This window comes from Odocoileus virginianus, chromosome 14 (genome assembly GCF_023699985.2).
Source record: "Odocoileus virginianus isolate 20LAN1187 ecotype Illinois chromosome 14, Ovbor_1.2, whole genome shotgun sequence".
Classification (NCBI taxonomy): domain Eukaryota; kingdom Metazoa; phylum Chordata; class Mammalia; order Artiodactyla; family Cervidae; genus Odocoileus; species Odocoileus virginianus.
The window spans coordinates 20,835,874-20,849,706 of record NC_069687.1 but is presented as its reverse complement, the minus strand read 5'-3'; positions in this window follow the sequence as shown (position 1 = coordinate 20,849,706).

The following is a 13,833-nucleotide window of genomic DNA, read 5'->3' as shown; positions in this document are numbered from 1 at the left end:
GTTACAAAGGCCTTGAGGCAGGGTTATGATTGGCAGCTGTAAGGAAAAGCCAAAGGGACAAGGTGGCTAAAGCAGCACCTGTAGTTTGTCACCAAATTTTACCAGTTTTCATAACTTAGTTGAAAGGAAGGAAGGGAGGGAGGAAGGAAGAAAAAAGGGTCCTAAAACTATATAATCGACTTTTACTTCCACTCTCCATCATTTCCATACACAGGTTTGATTTTTTCCCTCTTATTATAAGTCATAAGAATAAGCTATAAATGTGACAGAGCTCTTTATTCCTCAATTAGTGAGACACCATTAACAACCCTAGTGAATTTGCCTGCTGGGATAATGTGCTACTGTGAATGCCTTTTTTGTTTCTAAAATGTTTGTTAAATGTCTCTGTTGATATGGTAACATGTGTCCTGTAACTGATTTTTTTTAATGAGTGTTGGTTTACCTTTGTGACCCTCATTTTATATGCACTTAATTGGAATTGATCTGTCAAAAATTTTTCAAGCAGCCTCAAAAATAGATTTTTTTTCTTCTTATATGGGTATTGCATGCATTTGAAATCAAAGACAAATGAATTCATATGTTTTGAAAGAAAGTTAAATTCCAAGATCAGAAAACATAATAAAAACTTTAAATGGTGATTTTTGGGAGAATCATATGATTTGTATATTTTGCAAAGTTGTTTTAAAAATAGCTTACTTTAAGTGCAAATAATATATACTTAGTTGTTTTGTTTTTTTGTTTTTTGCTTTCTAATTGACATAATTACCTGCAAAGACTATTAATTATATTTGAAAACCTTTTGGCAGTTGCTTGTGGAGTTGAACATGTACTTACCATATTAACCAGGAATCTTACTAGTTCAGTTCAGTTCAGTTACTCAGTCGTGTCCGACTCTTTGCGACCCCATGAATCGCAGCACGCCAGGCCTCCCTGTCCATCACAAACTCCCAGAGTTTACTCAAACTCATGCCCGTCGAGTCGGTGATGCCATCCAGCCATCTCATCCTCTGTCGTCCCCTTTTCCTCCTGCCCCCAATCCCTCCCAGCATGAGGTCTTTTCCAATGAGTCAACTCTTCTCATGAGGTGGCCAAAATATTGGAGTTTCAGCTTCAGCATCAGTCCTTCCAATGAACACCCAGGACTGATCTCCTTCAGGATGGACTGGTTGGATCTCCTTGCAGTCCAAGGGACTCACAATAGTCTTCTCCAACACCACAGTTCAAAAGCATCAATTTTTCGGCACTTGGCTTTCTTCACAGTCCAACACTCACATCCATACATGACCACTGGAAAAACCGTAGCCTTGACTAGATGGACCTTCGATGGCAAAGTAATGTCTCTGCTTTTTAATACGCTATCTAGGTTGGTCATAACTTTCCTTCCGAGAAGTAAGCGTCTTTTAATTTCATGGCTGCAGTCACCATCTGCAGTGATTTTGGAGCTATGTGTGGGTTTTTAAAATACCTTTGTTTCTGATTCCCAGTCCATTCAACTGCTACATGGAAGTGAGACTGTGATTCATGCAATTAAACATTAGCACACAGAGTGAACTATTGAGATATACAATATAAGGATCACTTTCAGATGCATAAATAAATCAATATTCATTAAAAAAGATAAACACAAAGTGCTGTGTATCACATGATTTTATTTCTATAAACTGCTTGCAAAAGTGAAACTATAGAGACAAAAAACAAACAAACAAAAAACTGATCAGTTGTTGGTAGGAGTCACGGATAGAAAAAAATTCCCTGTAGAGGAGCACAAGGAAGTATTTTGAGGTGATTCAGGTTTTATGTATATATCTAATGTTGGTAGATATATGAATGCATATGTTTATCACAACTCATAGAAATGAGCAATAAAAATGGTGAATTTTACTGTATATAAAGTATATTAAATGTCTCCTGCTCCCCCCACAAAACAAAACACACACAGAAAAGCACAACAATCTGTTAAGCATCGAGTCCTCACAGTAGACAGGTGAGAATCTAGTGCAAATTGTGTGTGATTATTACTAATTATCTTCTAGTAGGAGATAAGGTATTAGTGATTACTAGCTACTAAAAGCATTTTTCTTTTCTACCTATACATATGTTAAACTGTGTTTCCTAGGTTCCCTCAAAATTCAGTATGGTCATGTGTTGAGTTGTACCCAGTGGAGAAAATGCTCAATCATGATAAGCCTTTGAAATGTTTTTTTTGGTTTTTTCATTAATGCTGCTGCTTAAGCTTTATTTAAAACTCTGTCCTGATTTCATTGGAAATTTTCATTCATTGACATACAAAAGAAAATTGTCAAATAATTCAGGTTCTATACTTTAGTATCTCCCTAATATTTGGCTATTAATTCTGTATATCACTTAAAACAATATATTGCTCCACAGTTCCTAAAAAAAAAAAAAAAAAAAAAAAAAAAAACCTTTATACTGTATCTAGTGGATTTTTCAATCTGGATATTCCTGGATAGCTCCCATTAGTCAATTATTCATCAATTTACCCTTCACCAAACATTTGCTGGTGTTTAATTGAAAGCATATGAATTTGCCAATATTTAACTTTTGTTGACCTTTAAGCATGACAATTTCACATGGTCCTATCATAGTTACTTTATGTAGATATAATTATGTAATGCATATCTTTCCAATCATTTAGCTTTTCTATTTAAGGAACAGTGATAATATAGTTAGCACTCTTTGGGCTAAATATCTTGTAGTGTTTTCATTTTAATAGAGAATCTTTGTTATGTATATTCAGTCCACTTAATTTCAGTTCTAACTTGCATGCAGCCCCAATTTTGTTTCTATATTTTGCAAAGACTTCTGATAATTCCAAGTAAGTGATAAATGACTAAGTCATTTGCTACAAACACAGTCATACCTAGTTCTTGTATTCTTATTTTTACATTACATTTAACTGCCTAATCCTTGGCATTTTTGTCATTTAATTATATTGCATACAATTTTTTAAAAAAAAAACAAGAAGTTTGAAAGGATATGTGAAGTCAACACAAAACTGTCATTTCCAATGAAAGTTTTATCTTACTAAATTATATGTTTTGGAATTGGGAATGATAAGCATTCATTTTCAAGAGGGAGGGAAAAAAAATCCAGAAATTTTCAAGCTAATTGTTTTTGTACTATTGTTGTTTTGAGATTGTTTTAGTTAGTTGTGATCTTTTAGCTGATGAAATCAGCAACTCTTCACACATATTAAATTTATGAATAAATTTGTAGGCAGAAGAAAAAGTAACTCGTGATTAGATTGTTAATCAGTCATAAATAAAAAATGAGATCATTCAAGTCATATTCAGTTTTTAATTTTTGTTTTTTATTATTTGTAATCTCCATCTCTCTCTATATATATATGTGTATATATATTTATATATCCATAGTATATATATCCATATATCCATAACACATATATATATATATATACACACACACATATATATATATATCTCCATAGACAGTTGAAAATATAAAATTCTGTTTTCAGATCAAAGAGTTCATTTATAGCAAGAATCATGCTCAAAATAATGTGACATCAACAAGGAAACAATGAATAATGGAATTAGTTATAATTTAAGTTGTAAATAATATAAACAAACAACCATTAGATTACCCAGAAATTGTCTTGATGTATTGATTTTTTTTCTCCTCAAGACAGCATACACTCTCAAATGTTGTAGATGCTTAATAAGCATTTGCTAAATGAGGTGATTTTCTAAAATTCAAGGTGAAAATACACCTATTCATGGAGAGATCTCCCTATTCTGGTTTCCAGTCTTTTCTTGGACAATTCTGAATGTGTTGCTTTCCTTGATGCACTGGTATCCTTGTTGATATTATGCAACATTTGGTGACACAACTAAAATGAGTGAGGCAAAGAGAGAAAATCAGCAACAGGTACTGATAAGCAAATGAAACTTTAATGTACAAATATGAAAGATATTCTCATCTTTCTAGTTATCATACTGTCATTTGCTTTTGCACATAGATTTCTTCCCATTTTGTAATAATTTTATGAAATTCATAGTGGAGATTTAAGTGACTTTTCTTAGTTTTTATGCACTTATTTTTCTTCAAAATTTTTAAACCACTGAAGTTTTAAGCATTAATAGCTTTGATTTACAGGTTAGGTAACAGCTCAGTGCAATCAGATGATTTGCCCAAAGTCTTAGAATTAATAGCAGTCACTTCTGTGGTTAAGCAGGATGTCTGTGTTGGCTGGAGAGGAGATGGTGGATTGTTGCAAGAGCTTTTTGTGCTGAGTTATTTCCATAGCTTTGCTTGGGATCTTCTCCATAGAAACAGAAGGAGAAGCTACGACATAGTTTATTTCGAAAGATCCATATACATTGGCAGGTGAGCTGACAGGTGGTACAGGGAAGGGAATGCAGCCATGAGGAATACTTTCTATAGCCAGTTATGTGGAGTAATCCTACAGGGCTTGCAGAGTACATGCTTTTGATGTATTGTGGCCAAAAAAAAAAAAAAAAATGGAAATAGGAATATTCATTAGGACTTAATCAGAACTTAATCCTAGGTCTATTCCACTTCTAGACTGTGTGGGCTTGATTAAGTCTCTTACTCTCAAGTCTGTGGTCTTGATCACTTTTTTAACAAGTCTTCAAAGATGTTAATTTATTACAGAGACACCTGGTGGCTCAGACAGTAAAGAAGATCCCTTGGAAGAGGGAATGGCTACTGGCTCCACTATCCTTGCCTGGAGATTGCCATGGACAGAGGCTACAGTCCATGGTGTCAAAAAGAGTCAGACACAGCTGAGCGACTAACTTCACTTTCACCCTCAGTGCACTACATGGAAACTCATTATACCCATACAGTATGTTCAGATGTTATATTAACTCATATATAATGAATACAGTGATAGGAATAAAGTTGGAATGTGAGGAATATATTAACTTTAGAAACAATTCTAGAAAGGTAGAAAGATCTAAAGGAATCATGGCTATACAGAAAACACTTTTTTTTGAAAATTAAAAAAAAATGTATTGCAGTTTCAACATGGTAATTACAAGATGTATATTCTTATACAAATTTTACAGTTTTGGCTTTGCTTTATCCCAATTTGAAAACTCCACTCTATATATATTCATTGAGGACCTGTCATGAACTCTTTATTATGCTTTGCTTACAGAAGTGACCAGTTTTCTGCCCCATGAAGTATAAAAGAGACAAGTAATGAATAAATAAATAAACAAATAGCAGGTGATAATGAGGACTGTAATGAAAATGAAAACATGTGATGCTATCAGGAGGGATGAAAAAAATCTTTTATTTTGGAAATCCAAGGAGGGGATTGCTGAGAAAGTGGGATTTAAGATAAACGAGAGCATACATGAACCATGAAAGTATATCAAACAGTAAAAACAGTTAATGCAAAGATCCATAGCATATTTGAGTGCCCTGTGATTAAGGAATAAGCAAAAACAGGTGACTGAATCACTTTTTTAAACAAAGGGTAGGGGAAATAGATGAGGTTGTAGAGTTAGGCAGGAATCTCATCTTGTATTGCATAGAGCTAGATAATTCACAATAAAAGGCTCTGATTTCATTCTGAACAAAATAAAAAAAAAAAAAACTAATAAAAGATTTTGGAAAAGGGTAATACATAAAAATAGTATCTGTTATTTGCCTATCTGTATATCTATCTAGCTATATAATTCAAGGACCAGTGAATATAGATATAAGTAGGTCAATTTAGGAAATGATTTTGAGGTATAATAAATAGATATTAATTGTATTTTGTTAACATTTTAAGAAAGAAGAAACACACTAGATAGGAAGAGGATGAGAGAGGAAGATAAATGAAAGAGAGGAAGAAAAGAAAGAAAAAGAATATTTAAGTTATCAATAAGAAAGGTATATTGGTCTATACTCTGTTGGTCATAAGTTTCAAAAGCTTAATTTGACAAAATTTAATTTTTCCTGGATAGTGTACAGAAATAAAAACATGATTGTAAGAAGTAGAAGATTTAGGGACATGAAGGCTTTCTCTCTTTGAATGTCTTGACTGATTTTTTGTTTTTCCCTGTCTCTATGTGATGGTCTCTAAGACCCCTGACTTGGGTCAAATGCTTATTCTGTACTAATCAATGGATAAAGTTTCCATGGAAAGGAAACTATAGTTTCATCAGTATGGTCATATGTTCATTTCTCTGTGTAGGTAGAAACTTTTCATATTCAGAAGACCGCTTCTCCGTCACAGTCAGTCTTTCCTATAACACAGTGAATAATCAGTTCTGCTTGGAAAACTCAGGGAAGGCTTGCCTAAGAAGTGATATCTGAGCTGGATTTTGAAGGAGCAAATAACTCTGTGCAACTCAATATGTATTGAAGGCTTATTAAATTCAAGGTACTCTACTAAAGTGCACTGAAGCATACAGAAGTGAATAAAATACAGTTTCTTCAATACAGGGATTTACAGTCTAATGAAGGAGACTGACACTTATACATAAGCCGCTGTGGAAGTTCTCTTGACATCATTAAGTTTAATCCTGAGACACACTGGGATGTCAGGCATTCTTAAAAGGCTTAGATATTATAATATATGCAGCAATGACTTGGGACAAGTCAGCTGGATAAAAATTAGCCCATGGAGGATGGGCTTAGCTATAAATCGACAATATATTCATTCAATAAACAGTTATCGACTGCCTGTGTGGCCAGAAAAAGACAAGGCCCAATGAGGATAGAGATAAACATTTATTATGACTTCAACAAAGAACTTGTAATCTACTGAAGAGTATGGATTAATTATAATTCAGTTAAATTCATACTTTGCCAGAGCGTTAAGCTAGGAGTGTTTTAAATCACAGATGGTTTGTAAATAGGGCTTTCAGTTGCATAGGACTCATCAGTTCATTTCAGTTCAGTCGCTCAGTCATGTCCGACTCTTTGCAACCCTGTGGACTGTAGCACACCAGGCCTGCCTGTCCGTCACCAACTCCCGGAGTTTACTAAAACTCATGTCCATTGAGTAGTGATGCCATCCAAACCTCTCATCCTCTGTTGTTCCTTTCTCCTCTTACCTTTGATCTTTGTCAGCATCAGTCTTTTCAGATAAGTAAGTTATTCACATCAGGTGGCCAAAATATTGGAGTTTCAGCTTCAGCATCAATCCTTCCAATGAATATTCAGGACTGATCACCTGTAGGAAGGACTTGTTGGATCTCCTTTCTGTACTCATGTACTCATGGGCACTCATTGACTCAGCTTATTTATTACTTATGATGACCCTCATAAGGAGGTATGATTATGATCACCATTTGAAAATGTGAAAATCAATGTGCAGAGAAGTTAATGAAAGTGCTCCATAGACTAAGTGGGAGATCGGTATTTAAACTGAGGTGATGCTATCAAGATAAGACAATAAGGTACCAATACGTATAGAAAATGTAGAAGGTTCCAGATCTTGAATTGTAAAGTTTAGGAATAGAGGTGGTGGAAATACCGAGAAAGTTGGCAAAGAAGGAAGATGAGATCAGAGTGGGCAGTTTCATGTACAGATTGCCAAATTGGAATACTTTTTTAGGGGTCAACTGGTGCAATATTTGGCTCTGGAAGTTAGTTGTTGGAAGTTCAGTTCAGTTCAGTTGCTCAGTCGTGTCCGACTCTTTGCGACCCCATGAATTGCAGCACTCCAGGCCTCCCTGTCCATCACCAACTCCCGGAGTCCACCCAAACCCATGTCCATTGAGTCGGTGATGCTATACAGGCATCTCATCTTCTGTCGTCCCCTTCTCCTCCTGCCCCCAATTCTTCCCAGCATCAGGTTCTTTCCCAATGAGTCAACTCTTTGCATGAGGTATCCAAAGTATTGGAGTTTCAGCTTCAACATCAGTCCTTCCAAAGAACACCCAGGACTGATCTCCTTTAGGATGGACTGGTTGGATCTCCTTGCAGTCCAAGGGACTCTCAAGAGGCTTCTCCAACACCACAGTTCAAAAGCATCAGTTCTCTGGTGCTCAGCTTTCTTCACCATCCAGCTCTCACATCCATACATGACTACCGGAAAAACCATAGCCTTGACTAGATGGACCTTTGTTGGCAAAGTAATGTCTCTGCTTTTGAATATACTATCTAGGTTGGACATTGGTAAAGTGTCACTGGACACTTTACTTCCAGGAGCAAGTGTCTTTTGATTTCATGGCTGCAATCACCATCTGCAGTGATTTTGGAGCCCAAAAATGTAAAGTCTGACACTGTTTCCACTTTTCCCCCATCTATTTCCCTTGAAGTGATGGGAACAGATGCCATATCTTAGTTTTCTGAATGCTGAGCTTTAAGCCAACTTTGTCACTCTCCTCTTTCACTTTCATAAAGAGGCTTTTTAGTTCTTCTTCACTTTCTGTCATAAGGGTGGTGTCATCTGCATTATTTGAGGTTATTGATATTTCTCCCAGCAATCTTGATTCCAGCTTGTGCATCTTCCAGCCCAGGGTTTCTCATGATGTACTCTGCATATGAGTTAAATAAGTAGGGTGACAATACACAATTTTGACATACTCCTTTTCTTATTTGGAACCAGTCTGTTGTTCCATGTCCAGTCCTAACTGTTGCTTCCTGATCTGCATACAGGTTTCTCAAGAGATAGGTCAGATAGTCTGGTATTTCCATCTCTTTCAGAATTTTCCATAGTTTATTGTGATCCACACAGTCAATGGCTTTGGCATCGTCAATAAAGCAGAAATAGATGTTTTTCTGGAACTCTCTTGCTTTTTCGATGATCCAGCAGATGTTGGCAATTTGATCTCTGGTTCCTCTGCCTTTTCTAAAATCAGCTTGAACATATGGAAGTTCACGGTTCAGACTTAAGGCTGACTTGGAGAATTTTGAGTATTACTTTACTAGTGTGTGAGATGAGTGCAATTGTGCAGTAGTTTAAGCATTCTTTGGCATTGCCTTTCTTGGGGATTGGAATGAAAACGGACCTTTTCCAGTCCTGTGGCCACTGCTGAGTTTTCTGAATTTGCTGGCATATTGAGTGCAGCACTTTCACAGCATCATCTTTCAGGATTTGAAATAGTTCAACTGGAATTCCATCACCTCCACTAGCTTTGTTCGTAGTGATGCTTTCTAAGGCCCATTTGACTTCACATTCCAGGATGTCTGGCTCTAGGTGAGTGATCACACCATCGTGATTATCTGGGTCATGAAGATCTTTTTTGTACAGTTCTTCTGTGTATTCTTGCCATCTCTTCTTAATATCTTCTGCTTCTGTTAGGTCCGTATCATTTCTGTCCTTTATTGAGCCCATCTTTGCATGAAATGTTCCCTTAGTATCTCTAATTTTTTTGAAGAGATCTCTAGTTATTCCCATTCTGTTGTTTTTGTCTATTTCTTAGCATTGATCACTGAGGAAGGCTTTTTTAATCTTTCCTTGCTATTCTTTGATAGTCTGCATTCAGATGGGAATATCTTTCCTTTTCTCCTTTGCTTTTTGCTTCTCTTCTTTTCACAGCCATTTATAAGGCCTCCTCAGACAGCCATTTTGCTTTTTTGCATTCTTTTTCATGGGGATGGTCTTAATCCCTGTCTCCTGTACAATGTCACAAACCTCCATCCATAGTTCATCAGGCACTCTGTCTATCAGATCTCGTCCCTTAAATCTATTTCTCACTTACACTGTATAATTATAAGGGATTTGATTTAGGTCATACCTGAATGGTCTGGAGGTTTTCCCTACTTTCTTCAATTTAAGTCTGAATTTGGCAATAACGAGTTCATGATCTGAGCCACAGTCAGCTCCCGGTCTTGTTTTTGCTGACTGTATAGAGCTTCTCCATCTTTGGCTGCAAAGAATGTAATCAATCTGATTTCGGTGTTGACCATCTGGTGATGTCCATGTGTAGAGTCTTTGCTTGTGTTGTTGGAAGAGGGTGTTTGCTATGACCAGTGCATTCTCTTGGCAAAAATCTATTAGCTTTTCCCCTGCTTCATTCTGTACTCCAAGACCAAAATTGCCTCTTACTCCAGGTGTTTCCTGACTACCTACTTTTGCATTCCAGTCCCCTATAATAAAAAGAACATATTTTTGGGGTGTTAGTTCTGAAAGGTCTTGTAGGTCTTCATAGAACCGTTCAACTTCAGCTTCTTCAGTGTTACTGGTTGGGGCATGGGCTTGGATTATGGTGATATTGAATGGTTTGCCTTGGAAACGAACAGAGATCATTCTGTCATTTTTGAGATTGCATCCAAGTACTGCATTTCAGACTCTTTTGTTGACCATCATGGCTACTCCATTTCTTCTAAGGGATTCCTTCCCACAGTATTAGGTATAATGGTCATCTGAGTTAAATTCACCCATCCTAGTCCATCTGACAGAATGTTTTCCACTGGAGAAGGGAATGACAAACCACTTCAGTATTCTTGCCTTGAAAACACCATGAACAGTATGAAAAGGCAAAAAAATAGGACACTGAAAGATGAACTCCCCACATCGGTAGGTGCCCAATGTGCTACTGGAGATCAGTGGAGAAAGAATGAAGGGATGGAGCCAAAGCAAAAATGATACCCAGTTGTGGTTGTGACTGGTGATAGAAACAAGGTCCAATGCTGTAAAGAGCAATATTGCATAGGAACCTAGAATGTTAGGTGCATAAATCAAGGCAAATTGGAAGTGGTGAAATAGGAGATGGCAAGAGAGAATGTCGACATTCTAGGAATCAGCGAACTAAGATGGACTGGAATGGGTGAATTTATCTCAGATGACAATTTAACTCAGTTTTTGGAAAGACACTATTAAAATGAGTGTGTTATTTCATAGATTTTTTCATTTTTAGATTGAGTTTTCCAGAATGATGTTTAGGTACATGTTAGTGCTGCCACTCAAAAATAACCCTTATATGGGTCTTTGTTTCTAACCCATTATAGCTTACAGAGTGTGTGGAATGCTAACACAATTGCCATATCTCTGACTCATCCTCGTTCTTGTGAATTCTATGCTGAATGTCAGTTGGCTCAACTTCTAAGTCTATTTTTGAATCCATCCTGTTGTCATTCCACGTGTCAGTATAATAGTATACTAGTTCAAAGTGTGATATGAAATGAATATGAAAGTCACTCAGTCGTGTCCAGTTCTTTGTGACCCCACAGACTATACAGTACATGGAATTCTCCAGGCCAGAATACTGGATCTCCCCTTCTCCAGGGGATCTTCCCAACACAGGGATCTACCAGGGGTCTCCTGCATTGTAGGTGGATTCTTTAGCAGGTGAGCTACCAGGGAAGTAGATATATTCTTATCTTAAATTAGAGCAGCAGTCTCTTAAGTGTTCTTGTTGATCCAGACATATCTATTTTTAATTACCTCAAAATATTTAACTAATAGAGTTTGCAAGAAAATTCTGTGTTAAAAGTCCTGTTAGTCCCAGCAAATAAAATCAGATTCCCTGAAGTAGATTAGATGGACCGACATTACCCAACTGCTAACCATTTTTCCTTCCTTGTCAATCTCCACCCTCAACTCCAATTTTTCTAACGATTCTAGTCTCCAAAGATTACCTCCTCTCACCTTAAGGACTTTCTAGATTTCTCTAATTATTTTCTTTACTATTGACTATCCTATACTGCAAACTTGAGCTTACATGTCAATTCCTCATGTAAGCGTTTCACTTCTTCCTTCTTAATCTTCAGAGCTTCTATGATTATTCTTGTTTTAGCCCTTTTATTATTGTTATTTTGAGCATCATTTTTATGACTTATTTTCTATACTTATAGTCTGCTGAAGAATCCACCTGCAATGCAGTAATCACAGGTTCATTCCCTGGTTCGGGAAGATTCCCTGGAGGAGGGCATGGCAACCCACCTCAATATACTTGTCAGAAGAATCTTACAGACAAAGGTGCCTGGAGGGATACAGTCCACGGGGTCGCAGTGTCATGCACCACTGAAGCGACTGAGCACACATACCTATAGGCAAGTTGCATGTGCTGGGCTTAGTCGCTTAGTCATGTATGACACTTTGCAACCCCATGGACTGTAGCCTGCCAGGCTCCTCTGTCCATGGGGATTCTCCAGGCAGAATACTGAATAGGCAAGTTAGATGCACACTATTCATACACAGGTTTGCTTATTTTATATTTTACTCCATTTATCACCTGTTCTCTCTCTCTCAATCTGTATATATACAGAGAGCATATACACACATTACACATAGACACCCTTATGTATACACAGATTTTATGTAATAGTATATACAATATCCATAATATATACACATATATGCCTATACATGTATATATACAGTCATACATTATAGTGAATATATATATGTATATATGACAAATAACAAAACAGAGAATGTACACACACCAGGCACATGTGCAGCATCATTGTGCTTTCTCAGTATATATTTATACAAAACTTGCATTGTGCATCATTCTTTTTATTCTTTTTTGTGAAAGCCTTTCAGAATTATATCCATTTATCCTGTAAGTCTGTGATTTGAAACAGTCATTTTTCTGTGAAAAGACATTTACTTTCACCAGGTACAATTCACATATTTTCTGTTAATCTAAAATTGAAAAATTATGCTTCTTGAATACTTTGAAACATGTATGTATTTAGAAATATTAATTTGCTGGTGTTGAACTTCTATTAGAAACTTTTATTCTAAGGATGCCTTATGCACAGCATGTACTAAGTTCTTTAAATTTATGTAATCACATGCTCTGTTGCTCTCCCATAATGTTCAGTGACATAATATGCAGAGAATTTCTTACATTTTTAGATCTTGTTACAATTAAGGCTTCCAAGGTGGCATTAGTAGTAAAGAATCTGCCTACCAGTGAAAGAGACATAAGAGACGTGGGTTTGATCCCTGAGTCGGGAAATTCTTCTGGAGTAGAACTTATCAACCCACATTGATATTTTTGCCTGGAAAATTCCATGGGCCCAGGAGCCTGGCAGGCTACAGTCCATGGAGCCACAAAAAGTAGGACAGGACTGAGCACAAAACATATAATACAATTAGTGAGAAATTTTGTTCTCTTCAAGTAAGATTTTCTGTTTTAAACCTCCCTTTGAAAAGTGAAGGTAAATAATCTTATCTGTGGTGGTTGTTTTCTGCCATCACATTATTCTTACTCTTTTCCCCTAAACATAAATAACAGGTTAGGATAGGTAGCTCATTTGCACGCTGACACAGACACACCTGTCATCTGCAAAGCCTGGGAAATACTACATTAATTTGGGTATGTCAAGCTTCTTGAGAACAGGGAATGTAGAATAATGGTATGTGAAGTTACTAATAGCCAGGAAAGGTTATATTCAGGACTTCTGGCTATATCCCTTATCTAATGGAAAATTTATATATTAGGCTAATTTCTATTGCACTACAGTGTGATATTGAACATCCTAAAATTCACATGAAAAATAAATGTGCAATTATTTCTAAGAAAATTGTTTTAAGTAGAATAATGAGCCTTAGGCCATGTTATAAGGGATGAGTAAAAGTTGGATTCACAGAATATGGATCAGGGGAGGTCACTGAAAGCAGAAGGAAAAGGTTTTTTCATTCAAATGGGTGAAAGCAGTAGAGCAGAGTACACTTGGAAAACTGTACATCACGCCTTATTATCGCCTGTAAGGTTGACCTTGTGCTTTTTAAGTCTAGTGTTCAAATAAGTGTTGATTTTTATTTTTTCTACAGAACTTACTTCATTATGACTGACTGGGGGCAATTTTAATCTCCTGCTTCCTTGCATGGTCATGATCTTTGCCTTTGTTCAGAGATCCTCCCACCACCTATGTGAAAAAGAAAAAGAAAAAAAAAAAAGCACAGTATTTTAAAGCAAAATAAAG